We start from the raw sequence: 18,498 nt of genomic DNA, 5'->3' as shown, positions 1-18,498 counted from the left end.
GATCAGGCCAGCACGCAGAGGCAGTGAGGGGCAATGGGGCCAGCAGGGGCGGGCAGTTAGGGGCTACCAGGCAGGCAGGCAGGTGAGTGATTAGGAGCCAGTGGTCCAGGATTGTGAGAGGGATGTCCGACTGCCGGTTTAGGCCCAGGATCGGGCCTAAACTGGCAGTCGGACATCTCCCAAGGGGTCCCAGATTGGAGAGGGTGCAGGTTGGGCTCAGGGGACTCCCCCTCGTGCAGGAGTTTTGTGCACCAGGCCTCTAGTGCATTTATAAAAACTTAAAAGTATTCTCTAATTTCCAAACTGACAAGCAAATAAAAAGGGAACAGAGAAAATTTTATCAAGCCAACAAAAGAAGGGAAATGGAGAAAAATAAATAACAAAAAAAGAAGGTATAAAGTCAAGTATATCACATGACCTGTATTTATTTTTAGTTAATCCTCACCAGAGGATTTTTTTTCCATTGATTTTTTATTTTTTTTTAGAGAGAGAGAGAATATAAGGGAAGGGGAGAGACAGAGAGAGAAACATCAATGTGAGAGAAACACCTCACATTGACTAGTTGCCTTCTGCTTACACCCAACCAGGGTCAGGGATCGAGCCTGCAATCAAGGTACATGCCCTTAACTAGAATAGAACCCACAAACCATTATTCTGCAGGCTGATGCTCTAACCACTGAGAAACTTGCTAGGGTGACTTAACATATTTTTAAAGGACAATGAAAAAAGAATATAATGAAAAGGTAGAAGCAAGTTTTCTTCTAAATGTTTCCTCTATAATGATATTAAATGAACATTAAAATTATCACAGTTAATGTTATAAAGCAAGAGTTCTAGATACAAAAATCAGTATATAAGAATCAATTTTGTTTCTATATAATAGATACATAATTGTAAATATTTTTAAATTGTATTTATAATAGCATCACAATATTAAATACCTAGAAATCAATAAATTATAAAACATTACTGAGATAAATTAAATAATATCTAAATAAATAGAGGCATATAATCATTTTTATGAATTGGAAAACTTGATGTTATAAATATGTCAATTCTGCCAAAATTTACTTATAAATTCAAAATTTGTCAACGGGTGTGAATTTCTACAGCTTTTGGTAGAAGTTGGTAATATAAACTCCATCTTAAAATGCAAAAGATCAAGAATAACCAATATAGAACAAGTTGGGAGTACTTACTCAACCAGATATATAACGGCTGTAACTAAAACAGTATGGTATTGCCTCAAGGATATACAAGTAGACCAATACAACTAATTAAAGAGTCCAGGAATAAATTACACATATTTCATGATTTATGATAAAGATAACACTGCAAAGCACTTAGGGGAATATGAGACTTTCAATAAATGGTTCTGCATCAATTGGATATCCAATTTGAAGTAAATGAAACTAGACCCCTACTTCATATTATATAGAATAATTAATTTTAGGTGTATTTAAGATTTAAATATCAAACAAAGTTTCTAGAATGCTGGGGGCCAGCCCCAGGGGTCCAGGGGTTCCCAAAGGTGTGGACGGAGTCGGCGAAGAATGATTTACACGGAGACAGCGTTCAGAACTCTCTAGCTTTCCTTAGTCTCCGTGGATCTTCCCTGTGCCTGGCTGAGGCCACAGAGAAAGATCCCAAGGCAAGCTGAGCCTTTATTTTATAGTGAGCGGTAAACAAGGTAGTGGTTTCCATAGTTACACAGTTCTTGTAAGTTTCACTTGTTTACACTGTTCTTGTGAGTTTCACTTGTTTTTGTTCTTGTAAGTTTCACTTGTTTTTGTTCTTGTTGCACTTCCCTCAGCCCATTAGCTTCCCGAGTAAGATCTAGGGAGCGTTATAAGGTCAAGCCTAATTATGCTAAGAGGACTGTGCCCTCTAAGCTGGGAATTGTTTATGACTTTGCCCACAGGTCAGTCCGAGGCTTAACCCTATATCAGCTCCCCACACTAGAGAAAAATGTTAGCATATCTTTAGGATATTGAAGTCGTTACAACTGAATATGAAAAGTCCTAATGATAGGGAATGACACTGAGAAATGATATTACAGTGAAATTAAGAATCTCTACTGAAAGATTCCAATACAAAATATTCTGCACAGCAAAAGAAACTATCAACAAAGTAAAAAGAGAGCCCACTACATAGGAGAACATGTTTTCCAATGATACATCAGATAAGGGGTTAATGTCCAAAATATATAAGGAACTTATACATCTTAACAAAAGGAAGACAAACAATCCAATTTAAAAAATGGGCAAAGAACCTAAATAGACACTTCCCAAAGTGGACATACAGAAGGCCAAGAGAGATATGAAAAAATGCTCAAAGTCACTAATCAGCAACAATGATGTATCATCTGACACCTGTCAGAATGGCTATCATCAACAAATCAACAAGCAACATGTGTTGGTGAGGATGTGGAGAAAAGGGAACCCTCATACACCGCTAGTGGGAATGCAGACTGGTGCAACCACTGTGGAAAACAGTATGGAGTTTCCTCAAAAAATTACAAATGGAATTCACATTTGACCCAGTGATCCCACTTCTTGGAATATATCCTAAGAAACCCAAAACACCAGTCAGAAAGAATATATGCACCCCTATGTTCATAGCAGCACAATTTACAATAGCTAAGAGCTGGAAACAGCCCAAGTGCCCATCAGCAGATGAGTGGATAAGAAAGCTGTGGTACATTTACACAATGAAATACTATGCAGCTGTAAAAAATAAGGACTCTTACTCCTTGAGGCAGCATTGATGGAGCTGGAGAATATTATGCTAAGCAAAATAAGCCAGTCAGAGAAAGATAAATATCACGTGATCTCACTCATATGTGGAATCTAATGAACAAAATAAACTGATGAACAAAATAGAACCAGAGACACAGAAGCATGGAACAGAATATGGAATCTTGGAGGGGAGGCAGGGGTGAGGGGAGGCGAGTTTAACCAGGGAACTTATATGCATATATGTATAACTTATGGACACAGACAATAGTGTAATGAAGGCTTGGGATTGGTGGGTGTGGGGTGGAGGGGTTCAATGGGAAAAAAAGACAAAAAACAAAACAAGAGACATCTGTAATACTCTCAACAATATAGATACATTTTTTAAAAGATTCCAATACATAAATAAATAAATAAATAAATAAATAAATAAATAAACAAACAAACAAATTACAGGATTAGTGAAGGCATCTGTAATACTTATAACCAACAAAGCACTTATACACAGACTAAAGAGCTACTACAAATCATCATTAAAGAGACAATGCCATAGACTTGAATAGGCATTTCACAAAAAGAATAATAAGTAAAAGGCTAACTAAACGATCAATAAATTATGAAAACTGTCCAACCTCAATAGTAATAAAGGAAATACAAACTAAGATCATAAATCACTACCACTTTCAACCCACCAGTATGAGAGAAATTTAAAAGGCTTATAATACCATTGTGATAATTCACTGACCTGTGTATTTATGATTTGTATTTAAAGTGCCTTTCATAATAAAAGTTACTTGTTAAAAAATAAGTAGTGGAAAAATCAGCATTAGAAAGTCATTTAAGAGAGCAAACAAATATACTCTAATTAATACATGAATATTCAAATATTTATAAAAATATTTTTTCGAAAATTTAGTTCAATCAATATTATTTATTCAATGCAATTTCTATCAGAATCCTAATTTTGATGATTCTGTTTTTGTTTTTTATCCTCACCCAAGAATATGTTTATTGATTTTATAAAGAGAAGGAGGAAGGGAGTAAGGGAGGGAGGGAGGAAGGAAGAGAGAGTGAGAGAGAGAGAAGAACATCAATCCTATATAATAAAAGCCTAATATGCTGAGTGTCTGGTCTTCCGGTTGTCCATTCAACCAATCAAAGCATAATATGCTAATAATATGCTAAGGCTATGACGTGCACTGACCATCAGGGGGCAGATGCTCAATGCAGGAGCTGCTCCCTGGTGGTCAATGCGCTCCCACAGGGTGAGTGCTGCTCAGCCAGAAGCCAGGCTCACAGCTGGCAAGCACAGCAGCGGTGGCGGGAGCCTCTTCTGCCTCTGTGGCAGCACTAAGGATGTCTAACTGACGGCTTAGACCCGCTCCTCATGGGGAGCGGACCTAAGCCATCAGTTGGACATCCCCCAGGGCTCCTGGACTGCGAGAGAGTACCTTCTTTTCTAGAACTTGTCAACCTTTTCCAACTACAGTTCAATATTCAGTGATTAGATTTCCAAGTTAATCTTAAATAAAAGAAGAATATTCACTTGTAGTTCAAGAGAAGGCATTATATTTGTAAAGGAAGTTAAGTGAAATCATAATATATTTTTGAGAAGATATGTGAAATATCACAGCATATTATCTTTCCTTCCTATCTTTATCCAAGGTCTTGGTTTTCCTTGGTTATATAGTTCAATTTCAACTATACTCTCACACCAATGCAACATTTTATTTCAGCAAATATTTCAGTGCCCAGTTTGTTGCAGGCACTGGAGTATCACAGACAAATAAGCATGGATCATCACCTAGAAGTACACAGTCCTACATGGGAGAGAAATGGTCTAGTTACTAAATTACCAGGTGGTAGGTGCTATGTAATAAAGGTATTATTATGTGATGAGACGTTTAAGTTTCTCTTTAAATGAATATATGGAATAAAATACATAAATCATGTTTGGATGAGAAATTATAATCCAAGAGGGAAGATACCTTGCAGAGGAAAACTTTGCCTAGAAGACTCATTCGTTGTTGCTCTCTTTGGCTATTGAAACAGAGTATTCTTGAGCTAGGTTGTCCCTCCTTGAACACCCCAAGGTGTTTGGATACTGTTTCTAATTTCAACCCACTTCCAGCCCTTGCACTAGTCTCAGTGCACCTCACCTAGAGGGCTCCTTGAAATACATATACAAATACCCAATTTAGCCTCCAGCTTCTTTGCCTGTCCCAAGGCTCTCTCTCCCTGGATGTTCCTACCATAGGGCTTCTCCAGTTCTTACAGGCTATAATCCCTGACTCTCATCCCTGAACATCCATCTGGTGGCTGGAATGACCTTTAGCTTCTGGAATGAGGACCAATCGCTGCTTTGGGGGGACCCCCAAGCCCCTTTTGCTCCTCTCACTAACAACTGATATCAATATAAGAGGTCACAAACTCTGGGATATGAAAGCTGCCCAAAAATAGAGATGAAAGAGACAGTAAAAAGAGTCAAAGCCAGTCAAGAGGGGGCAAAATGGCAAAGTCTCACTGGGTAGATTTTCACAGGGTTCTCCAAGGTCAGCAAGTGACTGTTTGCTTTTCTCCTGATTTGGGGTTATTGTTGGAGTTGTATTTTGCTTTGTTTTGAATGCCTCCAAGAGCTTCTTCCCACATCTTAATTACCCAAACGGAAAGCAATAGTTTTCTCATCATCCAGATGCCACATGTAGCCACTTCAACCCACACTTAGAGCACCAAGAATTCTGTCTGGAGAATTGAGTGGGGAGCAAAAGGTAAGGCTCTGGTTCCATCTGGGTTCAATCAGTCCCAATCTTCCAGTGGGTACTTGAAAAAAAAAAGAGGCTTTTAACCCTCACAATACTTTGAAGAAATCCCAGCAGCTTCAAAGGAGTTTCAGTGGAAATGTCCCTTCAACACATTTTCCAGCTTCTCTGAGAAGCTGACGCCCTGAGGTGGAACCTGCTGCCTGACCCATGAAACACACAACCTGGGTTCTTTCTGTGGTTGAACCTGATTCTTTCCTACTTGTGTCAGACTTTTGCCTCATGCCGTTTATAAAACTACTAGAGGCCTGGTGCACAAAAATTTGTGCACTGGGGGGGAGAGGGGGTCCCTCAGCCCATCCTGTGCCCTCTCACAGTCTGGGACCCCTCAGGAGATAATGACCTGCTGGCTTAGGCCTGCTCCCGGGTGGCAGAGGGCAGGCCCAATCCCTAGGTGCAGCCCCTGGTCTGGCTCAGAGCAGGGCCAATGGCGGAGTTGGGGCGCTGCCCCCTGTCATGCACAGAGCAGGGCGGATCGGGAGGTTGCAATGTCACCCCTAGTCACGTTCAGGGTATGGCCGATTGGGGGGTTGGGGCACCACCCCCTGTCACACTCAAGGCAGGGTCGATGGGGAGGTTGCGGCGCCACCCCCTGTCATGCACAGAGCAGGGCCGATCAGGGGGGTTGGGACTCCATACCCTGTCACACACAGAGCAGGGCCAATCAGGGGGTTGAGGAGCTCCCCCCTGTCACGCACAGAGCAGGGCCGATCAGGGGGTTGAGGAGCTCCCCCCTGTCACTTACAGAGTAGTCCTAATAGGGGAGTTGGGGCACCGCCCCCTGTCACACACAGAGCAGGGCGAATCAGGGGGTTGGGGCGCCGCCCTCTATCACCCACAGAGCAGGGCTGATCAGGGGGTTAGGGCATTGCACCCTGTCACACACAAAGCTACAGGGAGATCAGGGGGTTGGGGAGCTCCCCCCTATCCGGCACAGAGCAGGGCTGATTAGGGGGTTGGGGCACCTTCCCCTGTCACGAACAGAGCAGGGCGGATAGGGAGGTTGTGGCCCCACCCCCTGTCACACACAGAGCCCCAGGGCGATCAGGGGGTTTGGGCGCTGCCCCCTGTCACGCTGATCCTGGTGCCGGGAGGCATATTACCCTTTTACTATATAGAATAGAGACCTGGTGCATGGGTGGGGGACAGCTGGTTTGCCCTGAAGGGTGTCCTGGATCAGGGTTGGGGTCCCCACTGGGGTGCCTGGCCATTGTGGGTGAGGGGCTGAGGGCCATTTTCAGGCTGGCGGGTGACTGAAGCTCCCAACTGCTCCTTTTTTTCTTTTCTTTTTTTTTTATTCTGGGCCAGCTTTAGCTCTGAGGCTTCGGCTGCTGAAAGCAGGTTTCTGGCCTTTGTTTACCTTCTGTATTTGATACAATGTTGCGGTCTGGCTGGCTGAAGCCTGGCTGAGTAAAGCAGGTTTCTGGGGTTTTGTTTAGCTTCTATATTTGCAACATAGTTGCTTAGAGTTGCAGCTGAGAGGCCGGCAATTCAGGCAGGGAACATTGGAGTCCGCAGTCACTGGAACAAGCAAGCCTCCCTGTTCGCTTCAGTGCATGGCTGCCGGCCGCCATCTTGGCTGGCAGTTAATTTGCATATCACCCTGATTAGCCAATGGGAAGGGTAGCAGATGTACGGCTAATTACCATGTTTCTCTTTTATTAGATAGAATAAACACATTTGAGCAAGGAATTTCTACATGTTTTCTAAGCAAGGGTTTAAAATTAGGTTTTATCTATAGGCAAGTTCTCTAGACCTGCTTCTCACACAAGATGTAGTGTTTTCAAACATCATCTGGTCTATTATCTTGTAATATGCCTCTCAACTGAAACCATATTTTGTAATTAGTCACTATGATAATATTTCTTGTGTAAATGTGTGCTATGAAAATATTATTTCATGAATACTAAATAATGAAGTGGAAAGATAAAATTATTCCTCATTTCCTCAGAAAACCTTGCTGCCTTGAATAATTTTGACATATTTATAACCTGAAAATGCTTATGAATCCTAGGCAGTTCAGACAAAATCTAGACTAATCTTGGTCCCAAAGTTTATTGTAAATTATTTAAGATTCAGTTAATTTCTTCATAGTGACAATGACATAATTGATGCTTAAATGATGGTACCAATCCTCATTAGCACATTTTATTCCATTTGACACTAATGGTACCATTTTCATTGTAGTAAACCTTCACGTATACTCAAAAATCCAGAATACATCTCCTAATTCACCATGCTTCCTCTTCACACTACCCTTTCTCATCTCACCTCCAGGACTGCATAAAGAAGTGAAAAATAACTAAGGTTTATTTAGCAACTACTGAGTTCTAAGATAGGACAGTATGTTAAGTACTACTTAATTTTCTATTAACAAAACATTCAAAAATCTAGGTATTAAAAGTCTGGTAAAGCCTATAATCATACAATCAGATGTTAATATTGTAATCTTTCCAGTTATTGCAGACCTAGAGCATTCCTCTATGCTCCAGAGGACAATGCATGGTGATAGGTATAATGATGAATAAGACAATGTTTCTACTCTCAGTGGAGCTTAAAGCAAAATGGACAAAGCAAACACCAAAAAGCCTGATGTGCCTACAGCCTAAAACTCCTCCTTGTGATACTACATTCATCCTGCACCTTCATAAGCAGCATGGGTCTAATAATACTGACAAAGAGGTTTGGAGTCAGATCCAACTGGGCAAAACAGTTTTGCTAAGTATTAACACACTAACTTCCACAACTGTCATGAGGTCTCATCAGAGAACACATGAAAATCACAGCTTCCAGTGCCCTGTGTGAAATAAGAACTTTAAAAAAGGCTTGCTCTCTTTCCCTCCCTGACATTTCACATCACATGTGGAATACTGAAGGGTCCCAGGTTCGATTCCGGTCGAGGGCATGTACCTGGGTTGCAGGCACATCCCCAGTAGGAGATGTGCAGGCAGGAGGCGGCTGATCGATGTTTCTCTCTCATCGATGTTTCTAACTGTCTGTCTCTCTCTCTTCCTCTCTGTAGAAAATCAATAAAATATATTTAAAAAAAAAAAGAGGCTTGCTCTCTTTCCCTCCCTGACATTTCACATCATATGTGGAATTTTAAAATACTTTTTTAAAAGATGGAATTCCAGATTTCTAGACCACAGAGGAAAATGTCCAAAGCTGGGAACATAATTGCTACTCTGTTAGGCAGCCTACACAGTAATTGTGTCTTACTGGTATCATCTTTCGTCCACAGTAAACAGTTTCCTTTATCCAAAGAGCAGCGGGAATGTGGGTCAATGGTACAGAATAGATCTTTCATTATCACTTAACACTGACCACAACTTGCATTGGAGTGAAATCCTACATGTAATTGCAAAGTCTGCATTTGCTGCAAAGGGACATATGTCAAGATGACCCGATATCATTATTTAGAAATAGCCTTCTCTTATTTTCTGTTATTTGTTTGTTTAGTAAGTCTCCTTTTATTGAGAGTGACCTGGCAACGTGTGGTTAATGGGAATTTGCAGCAAATTTGTAGAACTCCATTCAGGAGGCTCAGTTGAGGGAGGGAGGAACTAAACACCTAAGAACACTGGAGAAAATGCCAGGGGCTTGTTCAGAACTTGCTTATTAAACCTCAGCCCCAGTTAGCAAGGTCTTCTCATTTAGGTGAATAAGGAATGATCTCTAAAATGCCTTCTGGCTCTAAATTTTTATGATTTAAAGCAGTCATTTGCAACCATTTTCATCCCATGGCACACATAAACTAATTACTAAAATTCTGCAGCATACCAAAAAAAAATTTTTTTTTGCCAATCTGACAAAAAGAGTAGATATCATCTTGATTCATTCATACGAGATGGCTGTTGTCAGTTGGTTGTCATTTTTTATTTCACAATATGAGGGAAAAGAGGTCAATGCCCCTCATTAAATAGTCAGATATTGCATGTTTTAAAAATTCTTGTGGCAGACCCATTGAAAATCACTGATTTAAAATGAATGGAGTTTCCTTTTAAAAAGCAAGCTTTTTTAATGATATGAGCAGTGGATCTGAACCTTAAAGCTCTTCTTCAGAAATTCATTTCAAGGACTGATTTTGGCTTTCAGTATTCATCAAAGACCAAGCCTGTACTTACTCCTTGGAGACGAACTTCTTTTGAGGAGTGTGCCCTTCTGTGGTGTGCACTGCCAAAGCAGCGCTCATTTTTAATCCAAGTTTATAGTATTGGGGCTGAGATGACAGGAAATGTTTCAAGCTGATCAAACATTCTCTCACCTCTTTGCCTCAGCCTAGGGCAAGAAATAAAATGCAATGTTCTATAAATTTTAGTTGTCATTTTCATCAAAACTCTTATTTGTCCTCAGTCTAAATTCTTAATGTAGGCTCCTCTTAAATTCATTCCTCTACAGACCCCCAGAGCTGCTTAGCACAGCCCAATACACACAAACCATTCAAGTCTGGACAGTGTTGTCCAAGAGTCCCCATTAAGAGGAAGAAAATGGACTAAGAGAGTCTCACAAGACGAGCTAACATGCCCAGCATTCATTTAAGAGCCTTACAAAAACTCATTCAATCTTCATAATTACCCAGTGATAGAGGGACAATTAATGTCACCATATTATAGCTGGAGAAAATTTGAGTTTCCCAAAGTTACATAGATATTAAGTGATAGAGGCAGGTTACAAATCCAGGGAGCCAAGCACTGCCTCACCAGGGCTCTGTGTGAGACAGATGTCCTTGGGTTGATCCTCAGAGATTCTGTTCCTTTATGGTGAGGTGAGATGGGGTGAGGGAGAGGCAGTGAATGTTGGAGCCGATTCATGCTAGATCATGAACCAGTCACAGAGCAGGTGCTTAAACATAGCAGCACACCACTGCATGGAAACCAGGTATCAGTATTTTTTAAAACTCCTCTGATAATTATAACATGCAAATGGGGTTGAAAACTACTCCTGGTAGGCAGTTAACTCTACACTTTTTCAAGGAGTGAAAAGGGGGAACTATTCACATTTTACTATATGATATGTTTGATATAAACGTGCATTTCATAAAATAATATGCCAAATTTAAAGAAATCAGTGAAGAAATATCTTTTTTGAGGTTGACTCTGGCTTACACTGATAGCAATAACAGTTGATGGCATACTCTAGGCATAGCAGTGAAGTGGAGAGAGTAGGTAATGAGGAGAGGTTCTTATCATTATAAGGACAAATCAAGAGCAGCAAAGAGACAGTGCTGTAACCAGCCAAGAGTAAATTCTTAGAAGATGGAGCACAGTTCCAGGAAGGAGACTTCAGGTGACCCTGGTTCCAAGTAGGAAGTGAAGATTGAGAAAATTAGGCACAGAGGTCTAACACCAAAGGACTGAAGTTCAGTCCTGATGCCTGGGGGTTAGATATAAGAGTTTAGAACTGAGAAGATTAGCAAGAACCAGGGGAAACATTTGTCATGGGAGAATTAGGGTCTTAGGCAGGATGGTTGAATGTACAAGGATTATGGAAAAATAATGTTGAGGCCCGGTTCCTAAAAGACCAATTAACTAGGTCAAGGTTTTGAGAGGACAGCAACAATGCTGGTCTGACTGTGAGCTTGCAAAATACCTGGGCCTTGGCCATGTCTCTACCATGTCCACAGGAACAAAGATGATCTGACTCCTGGAACTGAAATCCTGCAGGGGCAGTGGGCAACAAAGTTTGGCACATAGAATGTGACACTCTGTGAACTATAGTTTTCCTTCTTATGGAACTTCAGTTATATAGACAAAAAATAAATAAAATCAGATGCCATTACAATTGATTAACATAATGAGGCTACACCATCCCCATTATAAAATGTCTTATGTAACACAAATTCTTGATCTAGCTTCATGACTTTTAGCAGAAACCTACCATGTAGTAAAAATGAATAAGCTAATAAGTAGAAAGAGTAGGTGTTGACAGAGCAGCACAGATGTGAAGTATACACATCCCTTATACTATATAAAATTCAGAATATAGAGCAGAGGACATGGACCCATTATGTTCTTATACTTACTAAGTTATCCTTACATTTCATTCAACACAACAGAGGAAACTTTTAAGAATAAAAGCTACTGCCCTGGCCAGTGTGGTTCAGTTGGTTGAGCATCATCCCATGCACCAAAAGGTTACTGGTTCGATTCCTGGTCAGGACACATGCCCAGGTTGCAGGTTCAATCCCCGGTCACGGTGCTTGTGGGAGGCAACCAATCAATGTTTCCCTCTCACATTGATGTTTCTCTCTATCTCTCTCTCTCTCTCTTCCTCTTTCTCTAAAATTAATAACAATATATACTTTTTAAAAAAATAATGAAAACTCCTAATGCTGCCCACTAGGAATATGTGAATAGATAAGAAACCTAATATATTGGCAAAATGTTTTCAGCAGCCTAATTCAGATGCATTCTTTCAAAACAGTCTTATCTTTTCAATCTGATCCATTTGCTTAGATGTGATGAATAAAGTTACTAGCCACAAAACCTCAAATTCATGAGGGACAGAAACTCCAGGAGTGTCTAATGCAGCCGTGGGCAAACTACAGCCCGCGGGCCGGATCCGGCCCATTTGAAATGAATAAAACTAAAAAAAAAAAAAAAAAGACCGTACCCTTTTATGTAATGATGTTTACTTTGAATTTATATTAGTTCACACAAACACTCCATCCATGCTTTTGTTCCGGCCCTCCGGTCCAGTTTAAGAACCCATTGTGGCCCTCCAGTCAAAAAGTTTGCCCACCCCTGGTAATGTGTAGTAAACAGAAACTCCAGGAGTGTCTAATGTGTAGTAAACATTCAGTGAATCTTTGTTGAATTAAGAGGATGGTATACCACAATCTCAGTATTGCATGTGACTGGGGCCGATCTAAGATTGTAAGGATAGATGTTTCAAAAAAAATTTAGGTGATACACAAGAATACATTCTTAATGAAGCCTTTTAGTCACTTATTAGAATAAAATAGAGGTCTTTGGTGGGCTACACTTAGTAGGATGATGTGTGTTACAGTCTTTTAAACACTGGAATTACTTCATGTCACACTTGGGAATATGTGGACTCATTTCGTTAGTTACCTAAAATCCATTTTTATCAAAATTTATTTGGTTTATGCTAGATCAGTGTAATTCTTTCTGAAATTTTATTTTTTATCCCTTTAGTTTTCTATTTTGACAAACTAAAAACTTCAAAAATATCTTTAGCCAACTTGAAGATACTTCTGTTTTAGTTTCTTATTTCTAAAAAGAGGTCAGCCCTGACTGGTTTGGCTCAGCGGATAGAGCCTCGGCCTGCGGACTCAAGGGTCCCAGTTTCGATTCCGATCAAGGGCATGTACCTTGGTTGTGGGCACATCCCCAGTAGGGGGTGTGCAAGAGGCAGATGATTGATGTTTCTCTCTCATCGGTGTTTCTAACTCTCTATCCCTCTCCCCTCCTCTCTGTAAAAAAAATCAACAAAATATTTTTTTAAAAAAGAGGTCAAACAAAGTAACAGCATTTCAGATATGTTAGCAGGTTCTCAGCCTCTTTAACATTTTTGTCATCCTTTCAAATTTATTTTTTTCTATTTTGTCTATATTCAGGATATTTTTTGTCCAATTTATCTAAGACAAGATTTATTTTATTTAACTTTTTCTGAGTGTTTAGTTCTATGGTTGTGCCAATAGGCTTAGCCTTCGAGACTTTGAAGGTACATAGCCAAAGAGAAACGAATCTCTTCTTATTGCCTGATAATCTTCAGTTAATTGGCAAGTAGATTCCACTTGAAATAGATGCTTTGGCAAGGAGAGCAAGCTGTTAGACAGTGAGGCAAAAACAGAAAGAATAGATATCTAGGGTATCCTGCTTCAGTCTCTCCATTCACCTGGGGTTCCGCCAGAGAGAGGGTTTCAGTTTAGGTGGGGGTCTTCAATGCTGTAGGAAGCCACAGAAAACGCAGACCTCTTTTAAGGACATCAGCATGTGTATTAGTTTTCTATGACTGTTGTCAGAAAGTACCACAAATTTGGTGGCCTAAACCAACAGATTTATTCTCACAATTCTGGAGACCAGAAGTCAGAAACGTGGATGTTCATTAAGAAAGGAAGAGTTTCAGAGAAGGAATAAATGAGTGGTCATGATGGTCAGTTTTATGTGTCAGTTTGGCTGAGCTATAATCTTCAGCTTTTCAATCAAAGACTAATCTAGTTATTGCTATGATGATATCTTGTAGATGTGATTAAAGTCCATAATCAGTTGACTTTAAGTCAGGGAAATTATTCTAGATATTCTAAATGAGCTTGATTCAAACAGTTCAAAGTTCTTAAGGGCAGAGCTTAAGTTGTTCTAAAGAAGAAATCTGTGGACAGTAGCTTCAGCTTCAGCAGCCCAAGAGTTTCAGCCTGCCCATCTGACAGCCTGTCCAATGGATTTTGGACCTGCCCATTCAGGCTTCAAAATTGTATAAGCCAATTCCTTGCAATAAATCTCAATATACATCTCTTACTGGTTCTGTTTTTCTGTTTGAATCCTGACAGATATTTTTAATTTTTCTAATTCTTAACTAATCTAAAAATTAACTGTTTGTTAAACATTATAGAAAGAATGTATGGGGTAATTATAGCATATGGGTAAGTCAAAGGAATCAGAGTAATGTCAGAGGGATGGAAGGGAAGATTGGAAATACTTCATAAGTTACCTGCACTATTTGTTATGTGGTAGTTACTCAAAAATAGATTTAGATTGGTTAAATATGTGTATTTTAAGCTCTAGGACAACATCTAGACTTTTTTTAAGGAACTACAATTAATACATTGAGAAGATAAAATGGAATTATATCAGATGCTTATCTAAAGAGGAGTGGAAAGAATGAAGAGCAAACATATTGAATAGAAAATAGTTATAAATGTAGATATTATTCAAACTATATCAGAGTGTGTTATATACATAAAGCATGGAGGAGTTTTGCAGTGGTGAATCTACTTTTTATGATACTATAATGGTAGATACATGCATGACACTATACATTTGTCAAAACCCATAGAGCTTTTCAGCACAAAGAGTAAGCATTATGATATGCAAATTTTTAAAAATTTACAAGGTCAGGGAGTCCTTGTAAATGTAGTATGTGACAAAAGAATCTAACTATATTACAAATATATGAAACAACCTCACTTGATAAACACTATGTCATCCAGATATCTATAATAATAAAAGCATAATATGCTAATTAGACCGGATGTCCTTCTGGCTGACCTTCCAGACGAAGCCAGGCTATGAGGGAAGTCTGGGTCCCAGGTGCCAGAGGGAAGCCGGTGCCGGCAGCCGGGGGAAGGAAGGCCTACTCTTGCACGAATTTCATGCAGCAGGCCTCTAATGTATATATAATTGAAATTTTCGTTTAAATGTCTTTAATTGTGAGTGAAATGGATTACCTTTTCATATGTTTAATTCTTTTTTATAAGGATAGTTTCTCTTTGAAAATTGGTTCTTTGTAAAAGGAAGGAAGAGAGGGAGGAAGAAAGGAAGGAAGGAAGGAAGGAAGGAAGGAAGGAAGGAAGGAAGGAAGATATAGGTATAAGGAACACTGGAATAAAGAGTAGATTTCTCATTTTTAATTCATTTTATTTATATTATTCTTAACTTTAATTTTAAATTTTATTTTAGCCTAATTTTTTAAAATTTTGTTTTTATTTACTTTTATTCTTAATCTTTATAGTTTGACTTTATATTAATGTATTAATTGTAAATTTTCAATCACTTCATTTTTAAAATTACCATTCTTAACTTTTTACTCTACCCTTGAAACTCCATTTCAATTTCCATTTCTTTTATACAGACTTAATGTATTGACTTTGTTTATGAAGAAGCATATTCTGGCCCTAGCTGGTTTGGCTCAGTGGATAGAGCATTGGCCTGCAGACTGAAGGGTCCCAGGTTCGATTCCTGTCAAGGGCATATTCCCAGGATATGCCCAGGTTGCTGGCTCAGTCCCCAGTAGGAGGCATGCAGAAGGCAGCCAATCAATGATTCTCTCTCATCATTAATGTTTCTATCTCTCTCGCCCTCTCCCTTGCTCTCTGAAATCAATAAAAATATGTTTTATATATATATATATATATATATATATATATATATATATATATATCCTATCTAATAAAAGAGTAATATGCAAATTGACCATCACTCCATCACAAAGATGGCAGCAGCCACAGAGCTGGAGTGAGCAGAAGGCTTGGTTGCCCCCGGCTATTGAGGAAGCCAAGCTTCCCGCCGGCCCTGGCCAGCCCTCAGCTCCGCTCAAGGCTACAAAGTTTCAATTATAGAAGATAAATAAATCCCAGATACCTGCTTCCAGCCAGCGTGGCCTCCACTCAAGGAGGGGCTGGGAACCTCGGTTTCCGGGGGCGACCCAGGCTTCCAGGACCTGGGCTCCACTCAAGGCTAGGAAGTTTCCATCCATGCTTTTGTTCCGGCCCTCCGGTCCAGTTTAAGAACCCACTGTGGCCCTCGAGTCAAAAAGTTTGCCCACCCCTGCCTTAGCCCCTCACCCAGGCTGGCCAGGCACCCCAGTGGGACCCCCCCCCCACCCTGAATGGGCAGCCTGAAAACGGCCCTCATCCCCTCACCCAGGCTGGCCACATTCCCATGGGGTGAGGGTCCCCGCTGGGCAGCTTGGCCAGCTTGCAAACAGCCATCAGCACCTCACCCAGACTAGCCAGGCACCCCAGTGGGGACCCCTACCCTGAAGGGGGTGTGGCCAGCCTGAAAACAGCCCTCAGCCCCTCACCCAGGCTGGCCAGGCACCCCAGCAGGACCCCCACCCTGATCCGGGACACCCTTCAGGGCAAACCAGCCAGCCCCCACCCATGCACCAGGCCTCTATCCCATATAATAAAAGGGTAATATGCAAATTGACCCTAACAGCAGAGTGACTGGGAATCACTGGTCACTATGACACACACTGACCACCAGGGGACAGACGCTCAATGCAGGAGATGCCCCCTGGTGGTCAGTGCACTCCCATAGGGGGAGCTCTGCTCAGCCACAAGCCAGGCTGACAGCTGCCAGTACAGTGGTGGTGGGAGCCTCTTCCACCTCCTCAGCAGCACTAAGGATGTTCGACTGCAGCTTAGGCCTGGTCCCCGCTGGCAAGTGGACATCCCCCGAGGGCTCCCGGGATGCCAGAGGAATGTCTGACTGCCAGCTTTGGCCCAATCCCACGGGGAGTGGCCTAAGCCAGCAGGTGGACATTCCCCAAGGGGTCACAGACTGTGAGAGGGCACAGGCTGGACTGAGGGGCCCCCCCTTCCTGAGTGCACAAATTTTTGTGCACCGGGCCTCTAGTATCTACACTAATAAAAGAGAAACATGGTAATTAGCGTACGACCGCTACCCTTTTCATTGGCTAATCAGTGAGTATATGCAAATTAACTGTCAGCCAAGATGGCGGCCGGCAGCCATGCACTGAAGCTAGCAGGGAGGCTCGCTTGCTCCAGTGACTGAGGATTCCAACGTTCCCCGCCTAACTTGCCGGCCTCTCAGCTGCAACTCTAAGCAACTATGTACTATGTTGCAAATAAGAAGCTAAACAAAACCCCAGAAACCGGCTTTCATTCAGCCTGGATTCATCCAGCCAGACTGAAACATTGTATTGATGTTTTCAGCAGCGAGCCCTCAGAGCTAAAGCTGGCCTAGAATTAAAAAAACAAACAAACAGAAAACAAGGAGCGGTTGGGAGCTTCAGTTACTTGCTTTAGGAAAACAGCCCTCAGCCCCTCACCCAGACTGGCCAGGCACCCCAGTGGGGACCCCCACCCTGATCCAAGACACCCTTCAGGGCAAACCAGCCAGCCCCCACCCATGCACCAGGCCTCTATTCTTATAGTAAAAGGGTAATATGCCTCCTGGCACCGGGATCAGTGGAGCAGCGAGGCTCCGGGCACCGGGATCAGCGTGATAGGGGGCAGCGCCCAAATCCCCTGATCGACCCTGCTATGTGTGTGACAGGGGGCGGGGCCACAACCTCCCTATCCGCCCTGCTCTGTTCATGACAGGGAAAGGCACCCCAACCCCCTGATCAGCCCTGCTCTGTGCCTGATAGGGGGGAGCTCCCCAAATCCCTTCATTGCCCCTGTGGCTCTGTGTTTGACAGGGTGCAGGGGCACCAACCCCCTTGATCAGCCCTGCTCTGTGTGTGACAGGGTAGAGTCATAACTTCTCCATCGGCCCTGCCCTGAGTGTGACAGTGGCGGCACCCCAACCCCCTGATCGGCCCTGCTCTGTGGGTGATAGAAGGGGCGGTGCCCCAACCCCCCTCCACGGGCCTTGCTCTGTGTGTGACAGGGTAGAGCCATAACCTCCCCATTGGCCCTGCCCTGAGTGTGACAGGGTGCAGCGCCCCAACCCCCTGATCTGCCCTGCTCTGTGTGTGACAGGGGGTGGTGCCCCAACTCCCCTATTGGCCCTACTCTGTGAGTGACAGGGGTGAGCTCCTCAACCCCCTGATTGCCCTGCTCTGTCTGTGATAGGGTATGGATCCCCAACCCCCTGATCGACCCTGCTCTGTCTGTGATAGGGTATAGATCCCCAACCCCCCTGATCGCCCTGCTCTGTGCGTGACAGGGGGTGGCACCACAACCTCCCCATTGACCCTGCCTTGAGTGTGACAGGGGGCAGTGCCCAAACCCCCCAATCGGCCCTTCCCCTGAGCATGACTGAGGGGGGGATCCACAACCCTCCCAAATCGGCCTTCTCCTGTGCATAAATGGGGGAGTGCCAAGGTTTCCGACATGGCCCCCTCTCTTAACCCTGACCAGGGGGTTCATGTAAGAAGTGGGGCTTTCCGTTTGCCACCCTGGAAAAGGGCTTAAACCAGGGGTGGTATATCCTGGGGGGTCCCGGACTACAGAGGGCCCTGGCGGGTTGGGGGACCCCCTTCCCCCACCCCCCTAGGCAAAATTTTTTGGC

This window comes from Myotis lucifugus, unplaced genomic scaffold (genome assembly GCF_000147115.1).
Source record: "Myotis lucifugus unplaced genomic scaffold, Myoluc2.0 scaffold_24, whole genome shotgun sequence".
Lineage (NCBI taxonomy): Eukaryota > Metazoa > Chordata > Mammalia > Chiroptera > Vespertilionidae > Myotis > Myotis lucifugus.
Note: the sequence above shows the minus strand (reverse complement) of the source record.